This window comes from Perna viridis, chromosome 14, assembly GCF_037379345.1.
Source record: "Perna viridis isolate PV_CMFRI_1.1 ecotype Kerala chromosome 14, ASM3737934v1, whole genome shotgun sequence".
In the NCBI taxonomy this organism is placed as follows: Eukaryota; Metazoa; Mollusca; class Bivalvia; order Mytilida; family Mytilidae; genus Perna; species Perna viridis.
In genome coordinates, this window is record NC_142458.1 from 23448369 (window position 1) to 23464194 (window position 15826).

The window sequence follows — 15826 nt, forward strand, 5'->3', positions numbered from 1 at the left end:
GATGATTGTTAGTTCTATTGTTAATGATCACTGATGTCTGTTAATGATGATTGTTAATTCTGTTGTTATTGTGATCGCTGATGTCTGTTTATGATGATTGTTAGTTCTATTTTTGTTATGATCTCTGATGTCTGTTTATGATGATTGTTAGTTCTATTGTTATGATCTTTGATGTCTTTTATTGATGATTGTTAGTTCTATATTCCTGCTATATTGTTTTTTTTTTATACATGAATATAATTACTGTTGGGGGATTCCAGAGGGAGATTATTCAAATTACGGTTTTTACATGCTTAAACCCTGTAAGAACAACTTCGCATAGACCTCTAAGGGATATTTATGAAATTTTATATGCAGTTGCTTATCATACATGTATGTTGCGATGTGATAGAAGGAATATGATAAATTTTGGAGGACTCCAAAGGGAGATAATCCATATTAACTTTACAAGTTCAAACCTTGTAAGTGCAACTCCTACTAAACTGCTCTTTGGATTTTGAAGTAAATTTATAGGAAGGTTGGGCATAAATTTTAGATATGCATGAAGAAACAAAATAACTATTAGAACACCTCAAATGGAGATAAGATAGTTTAAGGGAATAACTGTTTAAACCTCACATGGGCAACTCCTCAGATTTTGATGAAATGTTTTGGAGGGTTGTGTTTTGTACATGTTTGTAGATGTGCATTATGGGAAATAATTGTTGTTTGAAGCATTTTTTATGTTTAAGTCCATCTGAAGCTAGGGATTCTATTTTTGAGTTTTTCACAATATTGTAATATTTCCAATTTTCAATATCCCTGATACTTGTGTCTGATGATTTTTAAAATAATTTTAAATTAGAAATTTATACATTTGGTTGTCATTTTTTTTTTCATATTGAAAAGACTTTTTCCATTTATTTTGAGAATAATGGAAAAGATTAAAATATTCTTTAACAAGGTAATTTTTGTCCCCGTAATGTTCATCTGTCCAGGTTTTATGCCCTTTTTTTTTTGTAATGTTCCTACCAAATAAGTTTGTTTTAGGTATGTAACCCTATTATAAAGTGTTACAGATAATGTTTGACTTTGGTTATGGTTGAATGATTTTTTACACAAATTAAGGCTTTTGGACTGAAAAATTTCAATGAATTTTAAGTTTTCCTCAATTTTTATACACCCATCAAAGACGAGACGTATAATGTTTGTCTGTCCGTCCATCCGTCCATCGTCCATACTTCAGACGATAACTCAAAAACACTTAAACCAACTTTTATGAAACGTTGGTGAATTGTTGATATCTATTGACATAAGTTCCCTTTCAATTTTTATAAATTTCAGATTTTTCATTTCCGTGTTATGAATTTTTTTACTTAGAAAAGGGGAATTTCAAGTTTTCATACAATAACTCAAAAACGCTTTCACCAACTTTAATGAATCTTTGGTGAATTGTATATATCCATTGACGTAAGCTCCTTTCTGATTTTATAAATTTCAGATTTTTTGTTTCCATATGATTTTTTTTTTCGTTAAAAAAGAGGGGTATTCAAGTTTTCAGACAATAACTCAAGAACACTTTCACCAACTTTTATGAAACTTAGGTGAATTGTTCATATCTATTGACATTGGGTACATTTCGATTTTTATAAATTTCAGATTTTTTGTTTCCATGTTGTGAATTTTTATACTTAAAAAAAGGGAAATTTTCAAGTTTTTGCACAATTACTCAAAAACCTTTTCACTAATTTTTATGAAACTTTTGATGAATTATTCATATATATTGAAGTAAGCTCCCTGCCAATTTGTATAAATGTCAAATTTTACGTTTCCATGTTATAAAGTTTTACTCTTTAAAAAAGGCCGGAAACGGCCAATGTAATTTTATTTGTTTAAAAATTGTTTAAAATGGACCATTTGTTATGATAATCGACTAAAAATGTAAAAGGTATTTGGTCAACTTGTCAGAAAAGTTTGCAGTTGATCGTATAAATTCATTAAAAGCATGAGGACAATTTTAAAGGGCAACGGGCATATCATGCCTTAAAGCGCAGCTGTTTTATTTTGTAAGGCTTTTACTAATTGATTTTACCTTTTATATGTAGTCTATGAGAAGTTACAGATTGGAACGCTGTTCTTTTATTACTTTAAATTTCCAGCACATGCTCTAAAACAAAAGGTGTTATTTTAAAAGGAAAAAAAATTACTTTACCTTTAATATTAATACTAATATAAATATTAATATTAATATAATATTAATATTAGTATAAAACTGCTCAGTTTGTTTTTATCAGAAATTTAAGCATTTATTTTTTTTTTATAAAGGCCTAGTTTTTTATTTTTATCTTTTAGAAAAATTGCTAAGTTGTATTTGGCAATAATGATAGTATTTTGTTATCTATTTTTATTTTGTTTTAATTATTTATTGTTTCATTTTAGGTTAAAAACTACTCAGTGTCATTGCCATGGTATCTCTATATTTCCTGCTGGTCCAAGCATAAAAAAGCTCGCAGCAGTGCTATGCTTGTTGTAAGAGGCGACTAAATAGTTTTCAGAACCCTGGTCTGGGGCTTGGGCACTTTGCTCACAGAACTTCTGGGTTGTGTGTCCCAGGTGGTAGAATGGGAAAGATGTTGAGAAAGATGCCATGTTCCTCACACTTAAAAGGACCCTTCAGTGGTATTCTGTCAGAGTAGGAACCTTTTGGCTCCGCCACAGGAGACTAAGTTGCCCGACCTTTCCCACCTCTCCTTATTTCCAGTGGCAATAAAATTTGTGGATCCCATTATACTTGTGTCCCATCCCATGTTTCATTTTATCATCATTTCATGTTCATTTTATCATCCATTTCATGTTCATTGCCTGAATACAGCAGCAATAGTCTATTTTTCCTTAAAAAATGATCTTTGCCTGTCTGTCCACCTGTTCATCACACTTGCAGATGGAACTCCTGAAAAAGCTGAATGGATTAAGTTCATTTTGTTTAGGATTGTGAGACACCAGACTTATAGTTTACCATACTGACATTTTCATATGACAATTTTATGAGAGTTATGGGACTTGGAATGTTTTCCTGCAGTGTACCCTATAGTGATACTGATGGATGGATTTGTTCAAATTTTGTAGGATTATTAGTAGGCTCAATACATTGTAGATTTTTCTGCCATTTTAGATTTGGTGAATTAACAGAAGTTATGGGACTTGCATTGTTTTCTTACATGAAACCATTATGTGATACTTACTAGACATTACTCCTCTGAAAATGCTAAATTGATAATGTTCTTGTTTTGTAGAAGTATTAGGCACAATTCTAGTTTAGAATACCAAACTGCCATTTTCGAACGATTACCGGTAAGTATTTTCTATTACAGATGTATCTTGCAATGGTCCGGAACAGTTTTAGTACTGTAACAGGATATTCTTTACTCCCATGGAAACCTTGATGAAATTCTTTAAAATTGATGATGTACAGCAGAGATTTTTTTTTTAGTTTTTAGTTTTGTGGAGCTAGGGCTGGATTTGTTATCCGTTGTCCTCTGGGACAAGGATATAGCCAGAAAGGATGGGAAGGTTCAATCGTACCCTGCCCCCCTTTTGAAATAAAAACAATTTTGATTTACATCTTAGCATCTCATTCAGAAAACCTGGCTTATTAACCAATGACTATCTTTCATAACAGTTATCTCAGCCACTGCTCACCACAGCCACTTCATGTTCTAACATATATTGTAGTCATGTATATGTTGGATTCATTTTCAAAAAGTTCCAAAATATTTTGAAAGTTTAACTTTTCATTGCATCTTTATCAGCTTGATATTTAGAAACATATTTCCTGTAGGTATGCCAAATGATGACATTTTTGGATACATTTGACTACAACTTTCTGTTTACCAATGACTGTTTTCTTTTTACATTTTTAAAATTTGAAATTTTAACATGTTTTTTCTTTAGGTATGCCATATGATGAGATATAGTGTATATTTTCTGAAAAAAAATGATAATGACTTCATGTTTACTGAAAATTTCGTTTATTATTTACTTAATATTTTTGCATGTTGAAATTTTCATCACATTTATTGCAGCAATTACTCAGTTTGAAATTCTAACACATTCTTGTAGGTATGCCAAATGATGGGATTCATTTCTGGAAAAAAATTGACAATAACTTCCTGTAAGATGAGGACTTTGCTTATGTTCCTGTTATCATGATTGAAAGCAGGGGTATCACTAGTGAGCCATTGCTCACAGATTTCTTTTTTAATTCTGGTAAACAAATGTATCAAAAGATTTGAGTATTTTATTGATCATCTTCCAAGTTATAGGGGGCAAATATGTCCCATGAAATTAACTTTTATTTTGATTTTTTTTTTAATCCATGCCTGTTTTTTATTCAGATATCAGATATCTCGTATAGTTTTCAAATTTTAAAGGACTAAGGGGCCACATCAGAAAAAAAAGATTTTTAAAATTTTTTGTCTGATTTGATAAAAAAAAAGTCCCTATCTGTATTTTTTTAATCTTTTCCAATTTTCTAGCTATAACTGGTCAACACACCCACACCTTAAAAAATCTTCTATTTTTTTTTGGTCCTTTTTTTTGTAGGTAATGTTGACTGATAGTCATTCTCCCAAGTCAGATTTTTTAGTCCACCTTTGCTACAGTTCCTCAAAACCCTGAAAGACAGAAAAAGGATTTGGGAGATGTTTTATTCAGTATTTTTGCCAAATTTACAGGGCATACATTGTTTTTCTTTCATGTTTTGAAAAAATAATTGTTTAATTTGGAATGTAAAACTTTTCTGACAGTCAGCACTTTGAGAACAGAGAAAGACAGAAAAAAGGATCTGATAGTTTTTTCAGTTATTTTTTTGTAAATTTTATACTGCCAACTTTGTTTCTTTCATGTCTTACTAACAATGTATTTTTTATTTCATTTTGTAGGAAAAGTTTTTCTGACAGTGGGCTCTTAGAAATTAAAGAAAGACAGAAAAAGGATTTGTGAGATTTTCTGGTTAGTATTTTTTGTAAAATTTATTGGGCCAACTTTGTATTTCTTTCGTGTTTTTGTTTTTGTTTTTTTTTTTTTGTAGGTAAACCTTTTGTGACAGTTGAGAATTTGATATCAGAGCATGACAGCAAAAGGATTTGATAGATTTTCAGGTTAGTACCTTTGTAAAATATATAGGGCCAACTTAGTTTTATTTGTGTTTTACTTGAAAAAAAGATATTATTATTTTATTTTGTAGGTAAATTTTCTCTGACAGTGGGCCCTTAGAAAACAGAGAAGGACAGAAAAAATAATTGGTCTATTTGCTTGTTGGTATTTTTTTGTAAAAGAAGTTGATTCGGTAAGGGCAAAATTTGGCCTATAAAGCAAAGTTTGCATGAAGAAAATTTTATGTTGTTTTTCCAGCTCTTTGATGTGTTTTATAATTGAAATCTGTTAGAAAGTGGGGAAAGTACCAAATTTTGTGCTGTTTTTTACTCTTGTAACAATGGCCACATAGGTATTGACTTTGTGCTTCCTATATTTTGTGTGTAATTGTCAGTTACAACTCACGTAAAACCATTTTGAGTTAACAGAGGTGTGACCACTTTCGTTCCACACAAATACTGTCTTAAAAATGTAGAAATGTTTAAAAGTTAAAGCCTTTGTATTTCTAATAGTTACATAAAGCATACTGTTATTTCTGGAATACCATCATGAATCTCATCAACAACATCTTTTCTAATATGACGTTTGCATATTGTCAAGCAGTATATGTCAATACAACCCAACCTTTAGCACCTGCGCACTGTCTCTTTTCTTTCGCTGTTGCTTCGAGACAAAATGCTCATTTAAAAACATTTATGTGATGATTTAACAGCTGAGAAGTTTTCTAATACTATACTGATACTTATTCAGTGGATGGTTTACTTGGGTATGTGGTTTATTTCTTAATTAATCAAACTTCCATATGGGGGAGGTTGAACGGAACAGCCATTATTTTGGCTATGCCTAGGGAAATTTTTGTCACAAAAATTACTGTATTTGTCATATTAGAAAAGAAATAATACCTTCCAGGGTAGATTTGTACTTATTTTAACATGGGTTTGGCATTTATATTCTCATTGAACACCTTGCTCTTGCTCAGTGTTAAATAATTGAATATAAAAGCCATACACATGTTAAAATAAGTACAAAACTACCCCCTCCACGAATTATTTCTTAAATACTCAATGGCTGCAACCATTTTACCATACTACTACTACCTAGAAATCTGCTTTAATCAAAATTTCAAACACAACCAAATCATTAGACAAAAAGGAGTCTTTACCGAACTTTCTCCTTTATGGGGCCAACTGTGTTCTCTCATGTTTAAATTTTTTTTTAATTTTGTAGGTAAATTTTCTCCAACAGTGGGCCCTTAGAAAATATAAGAAGACAAAGAAAGGATTTGATAGATTCTCTGGTTAGTATTTTTGTAAAATTTATAGGGCCAACTAAATTGCTTTTCTTTCATGGTTTTTTTTTTATTTTGTAGGTAGACCTTTTGTGACAGTTGAAACTTGGATTACAGAGAGCGACAGAAGAAGATTTTGATAGATATTCGGGTTAGTACTTTTTGTAAAATTTATAGGGCCAACTTTGTTTTTCTTCATGTTTTTATTTTTTTTTTTAATTTTGTAGGTAAATCTTTTGTGACAGTTGAAAGTTTGATATCAGAGCAAGACAGGAAAAGGATTTGATAGATTATCTGGTTAGTATATTTGTAAAATTGATAGGGCCAACTTTAATTCATTCATATTTTACTAAAAAAATAGATGTATGTTTTGTATTTTGTAGGTGATATTGACTTAAATTGAAAAGATAGAAAAAGAATTTGATTGATTTTCTGGTCAGTATTTTTGTAAAATTTAAAGGGCTAACTTTGTTATTCTTTCATGTTTTTAATCAATTTTTTAATTTTGTAGGTAAATCTTTTGTGACAGTTGAAACTTGGATTACAGAGAAAGGCAGAAAAAGGATTTGATATTTTTCTGGTTAGCATTTTTAATAAAATTTATAGGACCAAATTAGCTTTTCATTCATGTTTTTAATTTTTCTTTTTTCAATTTTGTAGGTAAACCTTTTGTGACAGTTGAAACTCGAATAACAGAGAAAGACAGAAAAAGCATTTGATAGATTTTCTGGTTAGTATTTTTAATAAAATTTATAGGGCCAACTTAGTTTTTCTTTCATGTTTGTAATTATTTTTTGTCAATTGTGTAGGTAACCTTTTGTGACAGTTGAAACTTGGATAACAGAGTATTAAAGACAGAAAAAGAATTTGAAAGATATTCAGGTTAGTATTTTTGTAAAACTTATAGGGCCAACTTAGTTTTTCTTTCATGTTTTTAATTTTTTGTTTTTTTTTCAATTTTGTAGGTAAACCTTTTGTGACAATTGAAACTTGGATAACAGAGTAAGCGAGAAAAAGGATTTGACAGATATTCAGGTTAGTATTTTTGTAAAATTTATAGGGCCAACTTGGTTTTTCTTTCATGTTTTTAATTTTTCTTTTTTCAATTTTGTAGGTAAACCTTTTGTGACAGTTGAAACTTGGATAACAGAGTAAGCGAGAAAAAGGATTTGATAGACATTCAGGTTAGTATTTTTGCAAAATTTATAGGGCCAACTTGGTTTTTCTTTCATGTTTTTAATTTTTTGTTTTTTTTTTAATTTTGTAGGTAAACCTTTTGTGACAGTTGAAACTTGGATAACAGAGTAAGCGAGAAAAAGGATTTGAAAGATATTCAGGTTAGTATCTTTGTAAAATTTATATAGGGCCAACTTAGTTTTTCTTTCATGTTTTTAACTTTTTGTTTTTTTTCAATTTTGTAGGTAAACCTTTTGTGACAGTTGAAACTTGGATAACAGAGTAAGCGAGAAAAAGGATTTGAAAGATATTCAGGTTAGTATCTTTGTAAAATTTATAGGGCCAACTTAGTTTTTCTTTCATGTTTTTAATTTTTTGTTTTTTTTTCAATTTTGTAGGTAAACCTTTTGTGACAGTTGAAACTTGGATAACAGAGTAAGCGAGAAAAAGGATTTGATAGACATTCAGGTTAGTATTTTTGTAAAATTTATAGGGCCAACTTGGTTTTACTTTCTTGTTTTAAATTTTTCTTTTTTCAATTTTGTAGGTAAACCTTTTGTGACAGTTGAAACTTGGATAACAGAGTAAGCGAGAAAAAGGATTTGAAAGATATTCAGGTTAGTATCTTTGTAAAATTTATATAGGGCCAACTTAGTTTTTCTTTCATGTTTTTAACTTTTTGTTTTTTTTCAATTTTGTAGGTAAACCTTTTGTGACAGTTGAAACTTGGATAACAGAGTAAGCGAGAAAAAGGATTTGAAAGATATTCAGGTTAGTATCTTTGTAAAATTTATATAGGGCCAACTTAGTTTTTCTTTCATGTTTTTAACTTTTTGTTTTTTTTCAATTTTGTAGGTAAACCTTTTGTGACAGTTGAAACTTGGATAACAGAGTAAGCGAGAAAAAGGATTTGAAAGATATTCAGGTTAGTATCTTTGTAAAATTTATAGGGCCAACTTAGTTTTTCTTTCATGTTTTTAATTTTTTGTTTTTTTTTCAATTTTGTAGGTAAACCTTTTGTGACAGTTGAAACTTGGATAACAGAGTAAGCGAGAAAAAGGATTTGATAGACATTCAGGTTAGTATTTTTGTAAAATTTATAGGGCCAACTTGGTTTTACTTTCTTGTTTTAAATTTTTCTTTTTTCAATTTTGTAGGTAAACCTTTTGTGACAGTTGAAACTTGGATAACAGAGTAAGCGAGAAAAAGGATTTGAAAGATATTCAGGTTAGTATCTTTGTAAAATTTATAGGGCCAACTTAGTTTTTCTTTCATGTTTTTAATTTTTTGTTTTTTTTTCAATTTTGTAGGTAAACCTTTTGTGACAGTTGAAACTTGGATAACAGAGTAAGCGAGAAAAAGGATTTGATAGACATTCAGGTTAGTATTTTTGTAAAATTTATAGGGCCAACTTGGTTTTACTTTCTTGTTTTAAATTTTTCTTTTTTCAATTTTGTAGGTAAACCTTTTGTGACAGTTGAAACTTGGATAACAGAGTAAGCGAGAAAAAGGATTTGAAAGATATTCAGGTTAGTATCTTTGTAAAATTTATAGGGCCAACTTAGTTTTTCTTTCATGTTTTTAATTTTTTGTTTTTTTTTCAATTTTGTAGGTAAACCTTTTGTGACAGTTGAAACTTGGATAACAGAGTAAGCGAGAAAAAGGATTTGATAGACATTCAGGTTAGTATTTTTGTAGAATTTATAGGGCCAACTTGGTTTTACTTTCTTGTTTTTAATTTTTCTTTTTTCAATTTTGTAGGTAAACCTTTTTGTGACAGTTGAAACTTGGATTACAGAGTAAGAGAGAAAAGCATTTGATAGATTTTCTGGTTAGTATCTTAATAAAATTTATAGTGACAACTTTGTTTCTTTTGTGTTTTACTAAAAAAAGATATTATTATTTTATTGGTAAATTTTCTCTGACAGTGGGCAACTAGATAACAGAGAAAGACAGAAAAAGGATTTGATAGATTTTTAGGTAAATATATTTGAAAAATTTATTGGGCCAAATGTGTATTCATGTTTTACTAGAAATGATTTTTACATAAATTTAGATGATATTGACTGACAGTGGGGTCATAAATCTCAAAGACAGACAGAAAAAGTATTTTATAGATTTTTAGGTTAGTATTTTTGTAAAATTTATAGGGCCAACTTAGTTTTTCTTTCATGTTTTTAATTTTTTGTTTTTTTTTCAATTTTGTAGGTAAACCTTTTGTGACAGTTGAAACTTGGATAACAGAGTAAGCGAGAAAACGGATTTGATAGACATTCAAGTTAGTATTTTTGTAAAATTTATAGGGCCAATTTGGTTTTTCTTTCTTGTTTTTAATTTTTCTTTTTTCAATTCTGTAGGTAAACCTTTTGTGACAGTTGAAACTTGGATAACAGAGTAAGCGAGGAAAAGGATTTGAAAGATATTCAGGTTAGTATCTTTGTAAAATTTATAGGGCCAACTTAGTTTTTCTTTCATGTTTTTAATTTTTTGTTTTTTTTTCAATTTTGTAGGTAAACCTTTTGTGACAGTTGAAACTTGGATAACAGAGTAAGCGAGAAAAAGGATTTGATAGACATTCAGGTTAGTATTTTTGTAAAATTTATAGGGCCAACTTGGTTTTACTTTCTTGTTTTAAATTTTTCTTTTTTCAATTTTGTAGGTAAACCTTTTGTGACAGTTGAAACTTGGATAACAGAGTAAGCGAGAAAAAGGATTTGAAAGATATTCAGGTTAGTATCTTTGTAAAATTTATAGGGCCAACTTAGTTTTTCTTTCATATTTTTAATTTTTTGTTTTTTTTTCAATTTTGTAGGTAAACCTTTTGTGACAGTTGAAACTTGGATAACAGAGTAAGCGAGAAAAAGGATTTGATAGACATTCAGGTTAGTATTTTTGTAGAATTTATAGGGCCAACTTGGTTTTACTTTCTTGTTTTTAATTTTTCTTTTTTCAATTTTGTAGGTAAACCTTTTTGTGACAGTTGAAACTTGGATTACAGAGTAAGAGAGAAAAGCATTTGATAGATTTTCTGGTTAGTATCTTAATAAAATTTATAGTGACAACTTTGTTTCTTTTGTGTTTTACTAAAAAAGATATTATTATTTTATTGGTAAATTTTCTCTGACAGTGGGCAACTAGATAACAGAGAAAGACAGAAAAAGGATTTGATAGATTTTTAGGTAAATATATTTGAAAAATTTATTGGGCCAAATGTGTATTCATGTTTTACTAGAAATGATTTTTACATAAATTTAGATGATATTGACTGACAGTGGGGTCATAAATCTCAAAGACAGACAGAAAAAGTATTTTATAGATTTTTAGGTTAGTATTTTTGTAAAATTTATAGGGCCAACTTAGTTTTTCTTTCATGTTTTTAATTTTTTGTTTTTTTTTCAATTTTGTAGGTAAACCTTTTGTGACAGTTGAAACTTGGATAACAGAGTAAGCGAGAAAACGGATTTGATAGACATTCAAGTTAGTATTTTTGTAAAATTTATAGGGCCAATTTGGTTTTTCTTTCTTGTTTTTAATTTTTCTTTTTTCAATTCTGTAGGTAAACCTTTTGTGACAGTTGAAACTTGGATAACAGAGTAAGCGAGGAAAAGGATTTGAAAGATATTCAGGTTAGTATCTTTGTAAAATTTATAGGGCCAACTTAGTTTTTCTTTCATGTTTTTAATTTTTTGTTTTTTTTTCAATTTTGTAGGTAAACCTTTTGTGACAGTTGAAACTTGGATAACAGAGTAAGCGAGAAAAAGGATTTGATAGACATTCAGGTTAGTATTTTTGTAAAATTTATAGGGCCAACTTGGTTTTACTTTCTTGTTTTTAATTTTTCTTTTTTCAATTTTGTAGGTAAACCTTTTGTGACAGTTGAAACTTGGATTACAGAGTAAGAGAGAAAAGCATTTGATAGATTTTCTGGTTAGTATTTTAATAAAATTTATAGTGACAACTTTGTTTCTTTTGTGTTTTACTAAAAAAAAGATATTATTATTTTATTGGTAAATTTTCTCTGACAGTGGGCAACTAGATAACAGAGAAAGACAGAAAAAGGATTTGATAGATTTTTAGGTAAATATATTTGAAAAATTAATTGGGCCAAATGTGTATTCATGTTTTACTAGAAATGATTTTTACATAAATTTAGATGATATTGACTGACAGTGGGGTCATAAATCTCAAAGACAGACAGAAAAAGTATTTTATAGATTTTTAGGTTAGTATTTTTGTATTATTTTAAGACCAACTTTGTTTTTCTTTCACATTTTACCTTTCTTGTATTATATTTTGTAGGTAAAAGAATGGCTACAATTGGCCCATATATCTCAGTCAGACAGATAAAGGATTGGAAATATATTTGGGTTAGTGTTTTTGTAATAATTTTAAGGTCAACTGTAATACTTTAAAGTTTTATGTTTTATGTTTTATGCCATATTAATTTTTTTCAAATTTTGTAGGATGGTTAGGCACTTAGTTGATCTTATCATATCACTAATTGGGTATTGTTCAATTTTCTGTTGTCTTTGTGGATGTGTAACCTCTTAAACTGGAGAGATAATTCCTACGTTTGTTATAAAGAAATGTGTGTATCAGTGTTGTACCTCCACATAACCTACCTTATTTTTGCATTTCCAGATTTCTTTCAAAATTTTTTGTGACTGGGAATGTATGACTACATTTATCTTAAATGCTTATGATCAATACTATTTACTTATATCCAAAGTAAATTTCTTTTTGTGATTTAAGAACAGCAAAACTGAGTTGAAATCCAGGACACTCAGAAACTGATTCTTGGTACATTCAAATCCATTTATCTAATTCAACCATTAACATGAAGTACTAACATTAATTAACATCATATTTACAGCACATACAAATCCCAAGTGAAAGGGGGACTACTTGCAATAGAATGAGGAGGATATGTTAGGAGGCATTAGTTGACTTGTTTGGAAAGACAATCGCCCAGATTCCGATAGCACCAGTTCACCAATAGGTAGGAGGCATTAGTTGACTTGTTTGGAAAGACAATCGCTCCGATAGCACCAGTTCACCAATAGGTAGGAGGCATTAGTTGACTTGTTTGGAAAGACAATCGCTCCGATAGCACCAGTTCACCAATAGGTATGTGTAAATACTCATTTTAAACAAGTACTGTATTGTTCAAGTTTGTTTAATGGATCATTCTTCTTTCCTTTATTCTGAATCAAAAGTACAAAAGCATGTAATTATCACAAATACATGTACTTATGCTTATAGGTACTGATACACAATTATAAGTGTCAGTCCTGTAAGAATTGGGCAGTAGGTGAAACATGGTATGAAAAAAAAACATCATTTTTATAGTATAATTTGACTATTTGCACCATCAGAATCAACAAACAGACACAGTTGTCCATATCATGCTGGGCCATTGAATTACAATTTCATTGAAAAGCACTGGAAATGAACATTTCAGGGGCAGATAACTCTGTCAAAAACCTTATCTTTCTAAGATTCCATTGACAAATTTCTGAGCAAAGCCAGAGATGCAGGGATCAAATAATGGCCTTTTCAAATAGAGAAAGCATCTTTTAGTTATATAACAAAGACAGATCGGTGGGATTTTGCCACGCATGTTTCTAATTTTCCTAAATTTTCCTCATTTCAACAAACACTTACACTTACAAATTTATTCAATACAAGTTTTCATTTGAATTATTTAATTTTTCCGACACAGTCGGTATAGTTTCACTTTTTACCTTTTGACCTCAAGAACGCTCCTCTATGGATACCCAAGTCACCTGATAGAAATTTTGTTTTCTGATTGGCCAAAAAAATTGAAACAGAGTGGCGTTAAAAAAAAACTGTATGGAAACCATGTGCTAATTTTCTTGAATGAAATGTAGAAACTTATAAGTAAAAAGAACAAAATTTTACTGTGTTGGCCATCTTTTTTTAGAGGTAGTACTTGTTTTTCTTTGTATTCAACATATTTTGTTTCATATTGTAGGTGTAGGACAGAAAGTGAGAAAGCTTTTCAAGCATGATGATGTCAAAGGTTTATATAGAAAAGGCAAAAGTCCGGAAAGAGAGATTGCTGTGACAAACTTTGTTTTCATACAACCGCAAAAATAATGTTTAAGTGGTATAATGGTATTGCCCTAGCTGCCATCTTCCTTGGTGTCTGTTAACTTTCATTTATCATGATGACTTGAATAAACCTTTTGAAAATTAGGGGCTAACTTGGGAAAATGGGTGTTATCGTGAGAAATTGATGGGAAAAGTTTATTTTTGATTAAATCTTTATGATTCAGATGTCAATGTGTTGAAATTCTGTTTAAGAAGAAAGAGGTCTTATCTTTAACAATTTTGGAGTAAAAGGGTTTTCAAGTTTCAGGGTCAAAGGGGCTACACCCTAAAAAAATAACTTGTTTATTCAAGGTCTGATTACAGTTTTTTTTTTATTGGGTTCCTCATGAAAATCCCTGCCTGTATTTCACAAAGTTTGTGGCTATATAAGAATCACTCTCTCGATGTTTATCGGTCCACCTGTCCATTCAACTGTCCAATTTTCTTGTGAGTGAACTCCTCCAAATCTGCATAAGGCAATTAACCTTCCATGTGCATGAAGGAACATAATGACTTTTGGATGGTTCTGAAGGGGGTAATTCAACAAGAGTTTCATTTTAAGTCTATGGGAACCAGGGCTGCAGGAGGGCACTGTTGAATTTTATACTTTTATTTGTTGGGTTCCAATTGTGGTGGTTTAAGTAGGAAGGTAGAACCATTAGATATAGTTTCTAGGAAAAAAGGAGATTTCCTTTGATTTTATACTGAAAATCTAAAAACCATGAACTCAGGAATCCATGAACTGAATTGTTTTTCCCTTAACCCATGAAAATAGGTATCCATGAATTAAAAGTACTTCTGTTTGAATGTGATCTTGTTCACGTTATTTCTAGTTTGAATTGCTTTAGATTTTATTGGAGAATATGAGCTTGTGTTAAACCTTTACTTGCAAGTGAGGTTATAAAGTGTTGGGATTCTCCATCCTTCCGTCCTTCCTTCCTTTTTCCCTTCCTTTTGTTACACAGAGGTGTATCCACCACGGCCTTACTACACCGTTAAATGTAATTTAATGAAACTTTTACAGTATCCGTATTGCTTATTTTCTTTGTGCACCTCCTATTTAGATTTTGATCCAAAATATAGGTTTCACATTAGTAACGAACTTGTTCTTCCTCAAAATTGGGGACAGGGTACCCATCTTTTACTTGTTACTCCTCCTACATCTCTGAATGGAATTAAGTGAAACTTACATAGATGCTTTATTGCCTGTTTCTAGTGAGCAGTGCATCTAATATTATTTTTTTTAACTTGTTTTTAATGTAATGTCATGTAAGCATCAAAGTAACTTAGATTAATTTCATTCTATGTCAAATGAAAGCTTGGTAACCTTTGGTGAAATTGAATATGATACAAACATATCAATGACTTCATGAGTTATGTCCCTTACCCTAGGTATACGTCTTTAATGGCTTATATTTATTTTTGTTAGTTTTTTTTTTTTCGTTGCTTCTTTTGTTAGTCAGTAAATCTGCAATTTTACTGTACTAAAGTTGCTTCTAGTGCTATTTATACATACCTGCTTTATTTGTTCTGGTCTATAACCATGGTAACTGTCTGTCATTGTTTCATTTTGTTTACTGCCATATGTATGTATGCACTGTATATATAACTCACTAAATATTGGTTATAATAGCATTGATACTGTATTGTTATTTTAGTTGCCAACTTCTATTAAAATGTATTTACTTTGATTTGGTTTGATTTGATAACAACAATACCATGCCTGCTTCACTCTTAGAAGTGCTTGATGATCAAATTTAAAGAAAAAAAATTTTTTTTTACTTTGTTTTGCAAACACATTTTACCATAGTTACATATTATTTATAACAAAATGTAAAAGTAATACCTGTCATTTTCATGGAATTCCATTATGTGAGGTTTTGATAAATGCATACGTTAGATGGGGAATAACTGCTAGATAAGCTTTTCTACATATTCCACAAAATGACAAAATTATCTGCCATGGCAAGTATATATATAGTACCGGTACTACTTGTACATGTACCATTGTGTACTGCCACATTATCACCCTCTGAGTGCACATTTGTGTTTGACTGTACTAGGCATTCAGGAAATTGATAGTTCTGATATAGTATAGTAGTATAGTAGAATCTG

At 30.1% G+C, this 15826-nt stretch overlaps 1 long non-coding RNA gene across 3 annotated transcripts; it reads left to right on the forward strand.

The window, feature by feature from the left end:
- The first annotated feature begins 4015 nt into the window (after positions 1–4015).
- On the forward strand, positions 4016–15371 carry LOC148598683 (uncharacterized). Of its 3 annotated transcripts, none has more exons than XR_015918595.1 (6): positions 4016–5326; positions 6361–10628; positions 11005–11524; positions 11897–11964; positions 12471–12724; positions 13593–15371. It is a non-coding gene; the product is annotated as an uncharacterized LOC148598683 (long non-coding RNA). The 3 variants fall into 3 exon arrangements; XR_015918596.1 differs by lacking the exon at positions 4016–5326 and having other exon boundaries at positions 5569–9428; positions 9806–10628; XR_015918594.1 differs by lacking the exon at positions 4016–5326 and having other exon boundaries at positions 5569–10628.
- Positions 15372–15826: the final 455 nt, after the last annotated feature.